The sequence below is a fragment of the Drosophila nasuta genome, chromosome X (genome assembly GCF_023558535.2).
Source record: "Drosophila nasuta strain 15112-1781.00 chromosome X, ASM2355853v1, whole genome shotgun sequence".
Taxonomy (NCBI): domain Eukaryota; kingdom Metazoa; phylum Arthropoda; class Insecta; order Diptera; family Drosophilidae; genus Drosophila; species Drosophila nasuta.
In genome coordinates, this window is record NC_083459.1 from 14957518 (window position 1) to 14971169 (window position 13652).

General features: G+C 37.0%; 1 protein-coding gene across 2 annotated transcripts in view; it reads right to left on the minus strand.

Annotated features, from left to right (window-relative positions):
* The window catches only part of LOC132795253 (activating transcription factor 3), a 59854-nt gene extending 48006 nt beyond the window's left edge, over positions 1 to 11848 (minus strand). Inside the window, exons 1-2 of one of the 2 annotated variants that reach the window (XM_060805875.1) lie at positions 10453 to 11848; positions 1580 to 1608 (exon numbers count right to left, since the gene is read on the minus strand). The gene's annotated coding sequence lies outside the window, so the exon portion shown is untranslated. The remainder of the gene's footprint in view (positions 1 to 1579; positions 1609 to 10452) is intronic. The other variant, XM_060805872.1, reaches the window with a different exon arrangement.
* Positions 11849 to 13652: the final 1804 nt, after the last annotated feature.

Below are 13652 nucleotides of genomic sequence, written 5' to 3' on the forward strand. Positions count from 1 at the left end.
GTTCTCGCTTTATGCTTGGCGATTTTGGAACCGAGAACAGCCTTGAGAGGTCGCCAAACATTTTGTGCTGTGAATATTGCGCAATGACAAACTGACTGCGTTTTGTTTTCTACGTTTTACGTTCTACTTTAATTGTGGCTGCCTCACGTTGCCAGAGTTGTCGAGTGTCGTCGAATATGTGTGAGTGTGTGTGTGTGTTTGTGTGTTGACAAATTGCCTGCTTGGATGTTTGCTAACAACGCAACACAATCAGTTGACCTTGTCGCTGCATTCTCTCCCAACAAACACAGCAGCAAACAGCAATTGAATCCAAAACCCCGTAACGATCATCATTTTCCATTCCAGCGCAATTTGTTTTGTCAAATTTTCTTTGTTTTAAATAAATTACGAATAATTTCAGTTGCCGTTGCGCAGCAAAAAAAAACTAAAACCAAAATTACAGTTTCCCATATTTAAGCAACCTTAATAATTTTGTGTTTTTTTATAGAGGAAACCAACTGTACGCTGTCTCGTTCGTTCTTAATGTAGCTATCTTTCTCTACGTTTAATTGTTATATAATTAAGATGCGCGCTATTATTATACTTAACTATTTTGGAGCGAACCGACAGAAGGTTTTGTTTTTGTTTTTTTCTATTTTTCATTTACTGTCTGATTTTATGGCTCAAAAAGCGTAACACCGACGAACTGAGAATCTAAATCTGAATTCAAAAAGCCAAAAGCCGACAAATGTTTTTGTATTTTTTTTTTTGTAGCGCTGTCCAACGCAGCGGAAAGTCATTTTTTAACATCAACATAAACAACAACAACAACAACGACGACAACAAAACGCAGAACACTAATGCGAGTTTATACGAGTGTATTTGGGTTTTCTAATTGCCACACACACAAAACACACTCTCAAGCATTTTCAACTCTGCGAATTTTCGGTCTACCTGGTTGCCCCCCGCTTTCCCCCTTCTCTCTTTGCTCTCTGTTCGTTCTCTTCAGACTTTCAGCTGCCTCGTCGCATCGCATCGCAGACGTGACGCGGTGTCGTCTCATGGAACTTGACTTCATTTTTACAGCCGGACGAGGCTCGTTAAACCGCGAGTGTGCCACACACACACACACACACACACACACATACTACATGTATGTGTGTGTGTGTGTGTGGGTAGTTGAAGATGTCTACGTTGATAGCCGAGCTGTCAAATGACTGTCGGCTAAACAATTCCACAGCACACAATGTGCCCAAGAACTTCCACGATTTACCTTAAAAAAACACCAAAAAAAAAACTTCATTGTGCATTTTACTTTCGTTCGCATTTTACATGACCTTCACACGGTTTATAGCATGAGCTGCAATTTCAATTTGCGTAAAAAACTTTAAACATCAAATTAAATCTAATTGTCGAACATAAGGTTACATAAAGTATAATTCAATTATTACACTTGTAGGGTTAGGATGAAAAAAGAAAATAAATGCAATTTCTAAAAGTTTTACAATTACATAAACTTTAATTAACAAAGTGTTATTATTATTGTACAGTACTCGTCAAGCTCATTACCTAAGTGATCTTTGACTTTAAGTGGGCTTACCTATATTTGCTTAATCAATTATGCAAATCCTGCATAGTTTTTATATTAAGTTTTAGAAAATAAATTTATGTGTTTTAGATTAACTTTTATATAATATATTCATATACTAAATATATACCATTTAAACTCTAAATAAACAATTTATTTTTTTCAAATATTTAAAGTTTAAAAAGATATTTAATATATATGCTACGAATATGTTTAAAGATAATAATTATTGATCATGTCGAAGCGAAGCTAGACAGAAGCTGATTGACATGACAACAGTTTCAGAATAAAGTAATATTATATATTATGAATATAAAGCAATGATACAAGTAATGTAAATATAGTTTTTCTGAAGAAAGATCGTGTTAAAATCTTTACGAAACTCTATTTATTTAACCTATATTTGCGGCCTTATTTAGAGTTAAATTCCGTAAAGATTTTAACACTATTTTGCTTAGTCAATAAATAATTTAAAAAACTCAATTTAAGTCACTTGTGTTATTTTCAACATGATAATAAATATATGTAATACTTTATTCTAAAACTAACAGTTGTCATAGCAAGCAGCTCTTGTCTAGTTGCGCTTAGTTTTTAAAAGAGCTTTTCTTGCTTTAATTTAGATTCGATTTGAACACTAATTTGCATAGCAATTAAACAACTAGAAAAACGTTATTTACATTAATTTTGCCACTTCTATATATTAACAATATAATATCACTTTATTCTGAAACTGCTATAGCAAGCAGCTTTTGTCTAGTTGCGCTTGGATTTTAAAAGATCTTTTCTTTGCTTTAATTTATTGTTCGTGGTATTCGGTGCAGAAAACCTTGTGTTTGTACGAGTCGTGTTTCTTTTTTCTTTTCGGGGCGTTATTGCCACGCCCACTTGAAAAAGCCGGATCTTAATGAGCCCACGCTTGTTTTCTGTTTCTTGTGAGTGTGTGTGCTGAGCTTTTCGCTTATCTTTGGTCACATTGAAGCGTGAGAAGCGCGACTTGAGGGCGTCCCGAGCTTTGGCAATATTTCAAGTTCAATTTTCGGCAGCTCTTCTTCTTGTTGCTGCTGTAATTGTTGTTGTTGTTGTACGTGCAATGAAAGCAAAAGTTGCGTTTGAGCCATTAAAGCGCAACGACGCGTGACGCCAACGCCAACGCCAACGTCGACGCTAACTGCGACGGCGACGCTGACTGCAATTCAAATGACCAAATGAGGGTTGCCAGAGAGATAGAAAGAAAGACGAGAGCGAGAGCGAGGGTGGCGGCATGTCAACAGACCGTAATTTATTGAATAGCATAAAGAAAAGGAAAAAAAAAAAAAAACGAAAAACGAAAAAAAAGCAAACGCATAAATAAATAAATAAAACGACAACAGCAACAGCGAGTTTGCTTTGCGCTTCCTTAGTGTCGTTTTTTTTTGTTCGTTGTTTTATTTGCCTGCCTCATTATTATTTTCTTCTTTTTGGCAAAATAAATTAGAATTAGATACAGGCAAGAGACGCAAGAAATGCGTAGATAGAGATAGATAGAGAAATTGAAACACACATTTCCAGTTTAGCGCCCAGGAAAGTTCAAACAAGAAAAAGAGAGAGACGACGACGACGACAGAGAACGCGACACACATATGGCTACAATTAAGTAATTTTTGGAGCAAGAACAACAACAAAAAAGATGATATACTATGTATAATAATACTATACGATTTCAGCTAGACAGAACAGAACAGAGCTGAAAAAAAAGATGCGACGCGGCAGCCGCACGAAAATTCGACAATTATAATAACAGAAACAACAACAACAACAACAACGAAAAATTCAAATAAAAACAAATGCAAAATTGTTGTAGTAAAATACATATAGTACATATATAATGGGCACTGTGTGTGTGTGTGTGTGTGTAGTTCACTTCCCCCTCTATAATAATAATGCCACAGATACATTTGTATCTATTACACATATATTTAGAATGCTCTCTCTCTCTCTCTCTCGCTCTCTTTGGCTTCCTTTTAGTTGATGTACATTTCATAGTTGTTGCTGTTTATTTTCCAACAACAACAACCGAATTTAATGTGCTTCAAGGTTAGACGAAACGTCGGAGCAACAACAACAACAGCGATAGCAACAAAAAGAACGAACACAACACAGCCAAATAAAATTCGTGATGAATTTTAAACAATAAAAATAACAACAACAACACAAAACGCAAACAACAAACACTCTAAAAAATGGTTTGTGGAGAGGAGGGGAGAGGAGGACGGCAAAGTGAGCTACGCAAGAATCGCAGCAACAAAAAAAACAAAAAAAAGGTTAACAAATAACGAGTATACGAAAAAGGCGAAAACACTGCGAGAGAGAGAGAGAGAGAGAGAGAGAAAAAAGAGATTAGCAAGCAACAAACAACCGAAATCATTAAGAACCTTTTTTTCTACTTTTTGGTTATTGCTTTAATTTTATTAGCTCTTTTTTTTCTTGAAAAAAAAACTTAAGAAATTACTGTAAATTGCCAAATTGACAGACAAGTAAATATGTCTCAATCTTCGAAATGCGAATACAAATTATATTATTATTTTTGGCAGTACCACAATATCAAAATTTCTTTATAGTGTGCCGATTTGTTTGATTTTAACATGTGCATTATAGCTAAATATAAGCAATAATTTCTGCAAATTTCAGATCAATAACTCAACTAGAAGCTGAGTTCATATAGGCTAATAAACTAGTAAGCTTCCTCGATGCATGTATATAAACAGTAGTTAGATAAAAAGGGTAAATCTTCCATGTATAGCGCACATTATCATTTTTGGTAATTTTTAATGAAGATGAACAAAAAATCCCAAATTTCTATATAGTGCTATAAAGTGTTGTGATCAACCGATCTGCTTGATTTCAACATATGCATTATATGCCAATATTATCAGCATTTTTTTCAAAATTTCAGCTTAATAACTCTGCCAGAAGCTGAGTTCACATAGGCTAATGTACCAAATGTGCTGCGTTTGTAGGGCATTTGTAGTGCGCATTGGCTAGCCTGGGTTCTGTGATTGCTTTTATTGTTATTTTATGGAGCTTGCTTTATTTTTTGGCTGCTTTTGCTTTGCTCTGCTCTGCTTGGCTTTGACAAATGGCTAACCGGTTTGGCTTTTAGCCCAGCTCTGTGCTGTTGCTGTTTCGAGCTGTTTTAGAGCTTCAAATGCTGTTGTGTTACTGTTTGGGGGGGAATTTGTACGTGTTTGAGTGTGTGTGTGTGTGAGTGTGTTTGTTGCCCGGTTTTCAGCATTTTTGGCAAATACTTCTTATGGCCAAAGTAAATAAATTGTACACAGAATCCCATTTTAGCCATTTGATTTTTGCCAAGCAGCTTTTTTAGTGCCATCCGCTTCTGGGCCAAAGAAAGCGCAAGTGGGCGAGAATCATCAACCCAAAGAGCAACAACAACAACAACAAAAAAAAAAGGGGGGAATCAAATAGACAAACCACCAAAAGTGTACTCGACTAACAACCACAACACTGAATTCAACATCAATGTAGAGCGCACAGAGCAGATAAAGGGAAGATAAATTAAGGTTCGAGGGTATGGGTTAATCGAGTATGAGAATTAAAGACGGTCCGTCTGTCTGTCTGTCCGTCTGTATATTCGAGTTAATTGTCTAATGAATGGAGCTACATCGATTGATTGTCTGATTGCAAAAGGCCACAAAAACGAATAATAACGAATGCGGGTATTCTGATTGTATGAAAATTGACGACTGGACTCCGAATTTATGCTTTACGATTGATTTTTACAGCACGTAAAATTTCTTGATACGCTTCCTCCTCTATCCAAGCATTTTTTTTTGTTTTTTTAACTACCGCTTAAAACAAAATGATATCAACGTCTCGCAGCTGAGTCAAATAATAATAATCTTATCGGCAATAAGAGCAGATATCGAGTATCAAAAAACATTCCATTCGACGTCATAACTAAGCAGACTTATCGGTAACATTAATCTCGGAACAGCAACAACAATTGCTATTAATATATCCATCAAATTTTTGTAGTGCAAAATATTTATCCAAATTATCACAGCGAGATACTTTAAGAGATACGCTTAAGATTGTTTACAGAGTTATTTTAAATTGCATTTACAATGTTCATGTACAATATGAATTAGTGTATTAAATAATACTAGATATTTGTTTCAACTATTTCTCGATTTTTTCAATCCTTAAGTTTTATTTCTTTAGCTCCTTAAACAATAAAGATTTTTATATCATAATTTCAAAATCATATATACTATTTCATTTTTAAACTTAAGTTATTTCTTTTAATTTCTTCAACTTTTTGTATATATCCTAATTTGAAATTGATTTCTAATCTTTATCCAGTTTTTCAATATTTTAAACATTTATAATATTTAACTCGTTCTTAAAATTTTTTTATATTCAAGATTTCTAAATCATAAATTATATTTCTAATTTCTTATTTTTAAAACTTTAGATATTTTCTCATATTTAATCAGCTTTTTAAACTTAAATACATATTTATAATCTTGATCTCTTTATTTAACTAACTTTAATTTGTTATATATTTAAGATCTGAAAACATATTTTATTTGTTATTTAATCCTTTTTTAAACTTTAGTTAATTCATCTTTTAATACTCTAAATTGTAATTTCTTCAACTCTTTGTCAAACACTAAATATATTCTCTTTTTTTCTTTTGCAGTTTCCTCATCAACTGCACGTAAGTTTGTCAATGTCTAAACTCTGTTTTAAACAAATCTATTATTAAAATCAGTCATCGATCTGTGTGCAAACAGTCTTATCGTGTCACTTTAGTCAATGTTGACTGTAGTTGACAGCATTGCACATGCGACTGTTTTTGGGATTTCGTGTTGCAATTCGTGTGCCGAGGAGGGAAAAACTGGGGGCTACTCTCGCTTTTTTTTCGTCGTTGTTGTTATTGTTGTTGTGTTTTTGTTTACATTGGCTCACACACGTCGACTACACATATATTTCTTTATTAGTTTATTTACTTGGCAGCTCGGTGACAATTTCATTGCGCTACAAATATTTCAAAAAAAAAAAAAACGAAGAGAAAAAAAACCAAATTCGAAAATCAAAAAGAAAAGACAAAAAGCAAAAATATATCTGGGGGAAAGAAAGAAACAACAACAACAGCAATACCAACAACGCGATGCCTTCATAAAGTTTGACAGTTTTGTGTCGTACACATTTTTGACAGGCCCCGAAAAACAAAAAAAAAATACTGAAATGGATGAATGCACGACTGGGATGTGAATGGGATATGAATATGAAATACAAATATAAGTATGGGCTTTTTTTTTGGATAATGGGATGTCGCCACGTACAGTTGTGTATACTATTAGTGAGGGGTGGCAACTCTGCTGATGGGATGCTCAAGGCTAACCCCAAAAAAAAAGAAACTTCACTCGGACTCGGCACTTATGTTAAAAAGCCCAAGCAACAATTCAACTTCTGGTTAGAAACGGAAAAGAAACACATGTTGTTCACATTCTTGCGCTATTTCGTGTGGCATAGAACTTTAAAAAGAGAGAGATACTGCTTGCTGCTTGCCACTGGAAGTGCCACTGGAATTTCTTCGCAGTCATTTTCATCGTCTTTTTATACCCGCTACCCATAGGGTAGAAGGGTATTATAACTTTGTGCCGGCAGGAAATGTATGTAACAGATAGAACGAGGCATCTCCGACCCTATAAAGTATATATATTCTTGTTCAGCGTCAACAGCCGAGACGATATAGACATGTCCGTCTGTCCGTCTGTGTGTCTGTCCGTATAAACATCTAGATCTCAGAGACTATAAGAGATAGAGCTATAATTTTTTTTCGACAGCATTTGTTATGTTTGCACGCAGATCAAGTTTGTTTCCACGCCCACTTCCGCCCCCGCAAATCAAAAAAATCGAAGAACAAGCGTAATTTTAAAGCTAGAGTTGCGAATTTTGGTATATACAATAAAACTATAGTAGTTATGATTCCTGAAAATTTGGTTGCGATCAGATAAAAATTGTGGAAGTTATTAAAGAAATACTTTTGTATGGGCAAAAACGCCTACTTACTAGGGGTCTTAGTTGCTTTGGATGACAATCTAGTATATTGTGCCGTCTATGGTATATTTTGAAGTGTGTACTATATCGATATACCAAATATACCATTTGGTATATTTTTAGTATTTTTGGTATATTTGGTATATTTTAATAATAATACCCCAAAATATATTTTTAGTATTTTTGTAGTATATTTGGTATGTTTTGAGAATAATACCGCGAAATATATTGCTTTTATTCAAAATGGGTAGCGGATATCTCACAGTCGAGCACACTCGACTGTAGCCTTCTTACTTGTATTTTTCTTGCTTTTTGGCTCTCTGCAATGTGACGCCGCACTTTTCGGAACATTAGACGCACATGCCAAGCAAAATGGAGCTGCTGCTTCTGCTTTTCAAGCAACTCAACTCTCAACTACTGCGTCTTGGACTCGACAACAATGGAAATCATTCATCGCACACACACACACACACACACACGCTCTATTACAAATATGCTTGTGAAGAAAGAGTTCTCCCCTTTTTGTGTGTGTTGGATGGATGGGTGGTCAACCCTGGTTTTCAAGCGTCGCGACGCGTTGCGTCCCTGGCACGCATGTTGACAACAATAACAATAACAAGCGCAGAGGGTTGGAGAAACTATACGACACAAGGGTGGTGTGGTATGGGGTGGTGCTATGTGGCCTGACTTTTCCATGGCATTTTCCGCAGTCGCTCGCATAAATCTTGATGCGATAAAATGCGCAGCGCAAATCTTTATGCCCAATTTTCTTTTTTTGCTTTTTGGGGATAGAAATAGACAAACTGCAGTTTCGGTCGGAGAAGGGGGGTGCAGCAGAGGGTGGCTTTTGGTTTGGGTTGCGGAGGAGGGGGGCAATAAACTGAATTTGCGCAAAGGCAAAAACGTTGTTAAAAATGCACAATAAATTAATGAAATTGTTCATGGGGTGCAATGCCGCTTTGCTATATGAGAGAGTGTTTGTGTGTGTATTGGAGTGTGCGTGTGTGTGTGTATTGGAGTGTATGTGTGCGTGTGTCTTCGATGGCAGCTGATTAGCAAAGCGACGGCGGCGTTGAAAAGCAGCGCCAAAAAGGCAAAAGAAGTGCGCAAAGAGCCAAAACACCTGTTAACATCGCTGCCCCTCGCTGTCTGTATCTATATATGTGAGCGTGTATCTGTGTGCTGATGAGTTGGCAAACGTCTCTCACTCGCTCTCTCTCTCTCACACTCTCTTTTGCTGTCTCTCTCGCCTGTGGCACGAGCGCTTTTGGCCCTCGAGACAAACTGTTCGAGGCTTGTTAATTGCTATGCTCCCTGCAACAACAGCGTCGCCTGCCAGCTCCACAATCATGCCACACACACACATGCACACACACACACACACACACACACACACACAGAAGCCGCAGCAAGTGGAAATTGGCAAAATTCCGCATGCTCCATATGCAAAAAGAAAAAGCAGAATGGAATTTTAAGAATGGTTTCTCAATATGGAACAACAGCAGCGCCCCCCAAAGTGGATGCCACAGCGTGCCACACACACAAAAACAGGGCAACAAGGGAGTGCACAATCCAGACAATGAAGATTAAAGCGAAAGATCTCAAGTAAGCACAACGAAATTGGAAAAACGAAAACCAAAAAACTACAAATCATTTCAAAAAGTTAAGCAAAGAAAATTTATAGGAAAAATATATTTTTGGAAAACTTTATAGTATTCTATATAAGGTCAAAAGAATCATCAGAGACAACACAGTTAAGTAAAGTAACTAAATATTACTGAGAAGCAAGAAGGAAAGACAGAAAAATTTAAAGATGAAAGAAATGTTGGCAAACTTTATAATAACTATATAAAGTCACAAGAATCATTAACATTATCAAAGAACTAACTTTAAACTAAACAACACTATAATCTTTATAAAGAAACCAAACATTACTAAAGAGCAAGAACAAAAAAAAAGAAGAGAAAAACTTGAAAGATGAAAGAAATACTGGTAAACTTTATAGTAACTAAAATATATGTATTATACTATATTGTCAAGTTAATACCCACATTATAAATGACAAATTATGAATAATAATAATTTGAATTTAAAAAGATATAGTTCTGATTTATATACAACATAATACCAACATTAGAAATGACAAATTATGTATAGAACACACATTTTCTGGACATAGTCCAAATTTCAACAAGATTCGATATGAAAAAAGTTAATCTTAAATGAAATTCTAGTTTGTATTATTAACAAATTGCGATTATAATTAGACAGTTATCGTGGAATGTAAATATTTAGATATGACAACACCGCCTAGAGATAATGATTCGCATAATTGATCATAAGTCGGTAAAGTTCTGATGGGGAATGCCGTGATAAAAAATCGACAGTTTGGTGTGATTGGAAAAGTAAACGACGACAGCGACGTTGCGCTAAACCTTTGATCAATCAGTTGCAGTTGGACCCAAGGGCTCCCGATATCGCTATATATATATATATATAGATTTACTGTTATGAGTCGATGTGCAGATGGACGCTGAACCTAAAGGGTCTTTCCCGTTAACCGCAAAGCAAGCATTCTACATTCTACATATAATCAGCAGATTGGGTTCGGAATGGGAACTGGGAATTATGTGTATGTGTGTGTGTGTGTGTATAGAGTACTATAATACTTGGATGGGTCAATAGAGGAAGTGCAGAGAAACGATGATTGAGGTAAAAAGGGGGGCTCGAGCGATAAATGTGAGAGAGCGAGTGAGTAGAGTCACGTAGACGTAGAATCATTTCGAGGGGGGGTGGTAAAGGGGAAGGGGGGTTCAACTCACCTGTTGTGTGATTCGGTTTGCAGCTGAAGAGCCGGATGAAGATGTTGCAGAAGAATGTTGTGTTGTGTTGTGTTGATTGATTGTCTCTTGTTGTTGACTTCTAGTTGTTGTCGTTGTTGTTGCTGTTGTTTACCAACACTGTACACTCCAGCACCTGTCAGCGAGTCGAGTTTTCTATATATACAACTCTCTCTTTCTATTTAGCTTGCTTTTTAAGGGGGTCCCTGTGGGTCCCTCGATTTAATAAGTTGCACTTGTGACACTAAAGCGTGACGCTGTTATAAGGCATTTTGGTAGCACTTTTATTTTTCTTGGGATTGTATAACACTTAAAAAAAATATATATATTTAATAGATATAGTACGATCAGGCAGATATTGCTATATCGATTTTTGGAAGCTGCGACGCGACGCGCGCTCGCGATACGAAAAATTTCCAATTGACGAACCAACAAACAAAAAAAAAAATACCACAAAAAAATTGTATTAAACGCGATATTAGTTTTGGGAACACGGAACACACACACGTATAGGAGGCGAATAGGGTTGCCGTTTTTTAGGGTTACGCTACGACTGCGTGAGTGTAGTTGTATGTGTGTGTTGTTGTTGTTGGTGTGTTTACGGCCGTAGAAGGAAAAACTCAAAACAGTTTGAATATATATTTTTGTTGTTGTTGTTTTTCTCTTTGCAAGTTTTGGTGTGGTGTTTATATAAATACATATATAAATGAATTTTTGTATATTGTTGTTGTTATTTTGCTTTTTGTATTTTTGTTTTCAGTTTCAGAGTTGCTCACGCGACGAAACCAACACGTTGAATAAAAGTTCGAGCGAATTTCAAATTCGCTTAAAGCCAATAAGTCAGTCGACGACGACGCGACGTCGCGACGTTGGCAGCGCAGCGACAGCGACAGCACACGGCGTGCTCGCTCGGCTCGGTAGCGTTCGTTCGTTCGTTAAAAGTTCGCTCGTGTTTTGTTCTAATGCAGAGAGACAGTCAGCCAGACAGACAGACGAACAGCAAGAACCAGCGAACAGCAAACAGCGAACGGCGAACGAAACGAAACGGAACAAAAAAGCAGAGAGACAGCGAAACGAACGAACCAAAAGGCAAAAAGGCGCGGCCCGAATGTTTGTTGTTGTTATTGTTGCTGCTTTTGCTTTTTGCTGCGTTCTAAGCTCGACAACAAGAACAATAACAACAAATAAGACAGAGCAAAGCACAAATCTAATAAGAACCTCGTCGGCTGTTATTCGTGCATTCGTTCGGCTTTCTTAGCAGCGCGGCTGCTGTTGTTGTTTTTCGCTTTATTTTTGGTGGTGGGCGACGACGACGACTGCGACGACGACAGCGACTGCGGCGGTGGCGGCGGCAGCGTTGCGTTGCGTTCAAGTCTGGTACACGAAAAGCACTAAAATGCGACGAGTCGTCAGACCGACCGACGACTACTGGCCGACTGCTGAAGCGCAACGCTGAAAATGGAACGGGCCCAAGCAGCACCGCACGGCAAACAAATAAACAAACCCCAAAAACCGACGCCGTCGTCGTCGTCGGCGCTGCCGTCGCAAACATCGACCCAGTGACGGCGGACACTTGACTTTGGACAGACCCCTGCAGCTGGCGGCGACTGCGACGCCACTGGCAAAAGCGTCAAATGCTTGTTGTTGTTGTTGTTGTTGTTTTCTTATTTCTTGCTATGACTTGGAATTGAAATTGAGTAGCGCACGCACACACGCATGCAAAGGGGAATTGTTTCCAAAAAAAGAAAATAAATAAATTTGTTTTTATTTTTTTGGGAATGGAATATAGTACAAAGTAGTGAATGGAATACAATGTAAATTTATATGCTTTGTGTAACGCATTAAAAGTTACACATTTTATAATTTTTGCCTGTCAAGTAGTTTATTGATTAAATTGAATCGAATAATTATAGTTCTTGACCTCTAAAATTAGCAAACTTGTGTTATTTATTCCCTTTGTGGATTTTGTGGCGGAAGAGAAATTCCCACGGGGGGCATGGAATTTCTATGAATTGCGAAAGATATAAATAATTGTTGTAAATATTGAAATCAATTTATTTACATATTTCAGTATTATTAATACAACTAATGAATGTTGGAAAATGGGAATGAGAGATTGAAGTAAATAAATCATTGGAAAGGTTATTTACTTTTCTAGAATGACAATTTATTTAAGGCTAGAATTAAGTACACAATAATTAAGACACTCGAAATTGAATTACTTCAGTTAATTGAAAAGCTCTACAGCATTCACAATCACACACATACATACATACATGTGCATACATATGCAAGCTAAGCACATCCTTAAGCTGCAGCTGAAACGTTTTGGCATTGGAACAAACGCAACACGCATTTCAAATGCAGAGGCGCAGCGATGACCTTGAAAATTCAACGAGGGACAAAGTGGCAAATGGCATGCGCAGCCGGTTGAGTGGGGCAAGTGGGGCAAGTGGTGGGGCCACAGCTCAATGCTGCAACAAATGTTGCCCAAAGCGAATACAACAATGTAAGCAATATTGCACGAAGGCTGATAAGTCGATAACGATTGCAGCAACAGTAAATAAAGTACAACTACACTATTAATAAGCATGTGTGTGTGTGTTTGTGTGTGTGTAAGCAAGGCAACAATTTGAAATTGTCGCCACCTTCTGATAAGACGTAAAGCGCGCTTATCAGCTTTTAACAGCAGCAGACGCATGGACGGCGACGACGTCGACTTCAGACTTCGATTCTGACGCGTCGCTGGGCGACGTGCCAAAATGCTGAAAAAGAGTGCGAAGCGACTAAATAAATGCACATACAATACAAACATACATACATATACATACATACGTACATAACTAAGTATCACTGTGTGGGTAAAATGTTAGGGAACAGTCCGACAATCAATCAAATGTTTTGATTTATTTAGCAAAGCGCAGTGCTGAAGAGCTACAGTTCTGTGTAAATAACTACACACACACATACTTGCAAATATACGCATGCACAAACGCATACATACATACATACAAACATTAAGTGGAAGCAACCGGCGAAGAGCCGGCAACGCCAACAAACTCAAAACAGAAGACGAAAGAAACATACACAAAATGCCAAAAACAATAACAAAGTGTATGCTGCTCGTGACTGGAGCAAAAAGAGAGAGAGAGCAACAACACAATAACAAATACAGCAAAAGA